The sequence below is a fragment of the Mandrillus leucophaeus genome, unplaced genomic scaffold, assembly GCF_000951045.1.
Source record: "Mandrillus leucophaeus isolate KB7577 unplaced genomic scaffold, Mleu.le_1.0 Scaffold573, whole genome shotgun sequence".
In the NCBI taxonomy this organism is placed as follows: Eukaryota; Metazoa; Chordata; class Mammalia; order Primates; family Cercopithecidae; genus Mandrillus; species Mandrillus leucophaeus.
In genome coordinates, this window is record NW_012106175.1 from 393,850 (window position 1) to 395,818 (window position 1,969).

General features: G+C 47.5%; 1 pseudogene; it reads right to left on the minus strand.

The window, feature by feature from the left end:
• Window positions 1-837: 837 nt before the first annotated feature.
• LOC105552764 lies at window positions 838-1,650 on the minus strand (annotated as a pseudogene).
• Window positions 1,651-1,969: the final 319 nt, after the last annotated feature.

The window sequence follows — 1,969 nt, forward strand, 5'->3', positions numbered from 1 at the left end:
ATGCCTGGCTAATTTTTTGTATTTTTAGTAGAGACAGAGTTTCACCATGCTAGCCAGGCTGGTCTCAAACTCCTGACCTCGTGATCCGCCTGCCTCGGCCTCCGAAAGTGCTGGGATTACCAGTGTGAGCAACCACGCCCAGCTGGTCTTGATCTCTTGACCTCACGATCCACCTGCTTTGGCCTCCTAAAGTGTTGGGATTACAGGCATGAGCCACTGTATTTTTTTTTTTTAGGAGACAGGATCTCCCTATGTTTTGCAGGCTGGTCTGGAACTCCTGGGCTCAAGGGATCCTCCTGCCTTGGCCTCCTAAAGTGCTAGCATTACAGGCTTGAGACACCATGCATGATGCATGATCTATGTTGCAGAAACTTTTAAAAAAGAAATCCTCATGTCCTGCCCACATTCCCATTCAGCAATTGCACTACTGCAGTACAAGAATCATTTTATTTCTACATACTTCCCTTGAGCAGGGATCATATACAGTCATATTTTTGCCTGGCTTGCTGTGGTGGAAAGTTTTACATGGTAATGCAATCATTTGTCATAAAGGTGAATTTTTCACTGCTCTATAAAGATAACTAAAGAAAGCAAGGTATAGCTGAACCAGAACGGACATTCAGAAAACTCTGACAGCTGTTGTCCCAGCCTTGGGTCTAAAACAGGTTAACTTAGTTGTATCTTCTGAAAAAGGAAATTATTGGAGGAAGTTTGGTTAACATAACACAGCCTCTTAGCCAAAGCACCAGAACTGAAAACCAGGGTTCTAAGCTCTGGATTCGCAGTGCAGTATTCGTTCTACCAATAGAGTCGCCCCCCACCCACCCCTTTAAAAAAAAAAAAAAGAGGGAGAATCGTGTTTAGTGGTTAAACTTAGCACATGCCAGCACCAGGAATGTTATGGAGTCGTAGCACCTGGGTGAGTAGGTGACCCCCATGGAGCTTCACATGGCGAAGAGGATGAGGAAGGTGACTGTCAAACAGAAGAGCCCCATGGCCTCAGACAGGGCAAAGTCCAGAATGGCATAGAAGAGCTGCTCCTTGAGAGATGGGCTCATGGCATAGCGAATGATCAAGCTGCCAAACACCATTCCTCTGCCAGCCCTTGAGCCAGTTACAATCATGGGCTGGGTGTGGTGGCTCACACCTGTAATCCCAGCACTTTGGGAGGCCCAGGCCAGCAGATTGCTTGAGTTAAAGAGTTCATGACCAGCCTGGGAACATTGCAGCACCCAGTCTGTACAAAATATTAAAAAATTAGCTGGACGTGGTGGCATGCATCTGTAGTCCCAGCTACAAAGGCGGCTGAGGTGGGAGGATCGCTTGAGCCCAGGAGGTTGAGGCCGTAGGGAACTGTGATTGTGCCATTGCACTCCAGTCTGGATGACAAAGTGAGACCCTATCTCAAACCAACCAACCAACTGTGATTGCCCCAGCATCAATAAACTTGGCTGCTGTGTCAATGTCCCAGGAGACAACACTGGTCTGGAACCCGTATCTGGCCACGTGGAGTGGGGAGCTGCTGTAGGAAGGCTATTTGGATAAATTATTTGGCCTATTCAGAAAGGAGGCAGACACAGACCTGAGTAAACTCCTAGTACTACAGCAGATCAGAGTCTGAGAAATGAGTAGTGCCCCAGCGGTCTGCATTTTTTCAGTCTGCGCTCCCACTTCCCTGCATCTCCAGCTTGGCCCACAGCATTCACTCTGCCCAAGGTGACTTAGAAGTTGCAGTTTTCTAAATGCTGATGTGTTCTCTGATCAGAATCTTCCTCTGAGTGGGCACAGCAGGCTTCTGTTCCCTGGGGAGGGCAGAGGAATTCTTCTCCTTGGATGTAAAGAGACTGGAGAAATCTGCCCAAAGAATTAGCTGTGGTTCTTACTGCTCAGGAGTCTTCCTGGTTGCCGTAACTTTCCTCCAGAGTTCTATTTTCTTTCTCTCTCTCTTTCTTTCTCTCTTTCTCTCTCT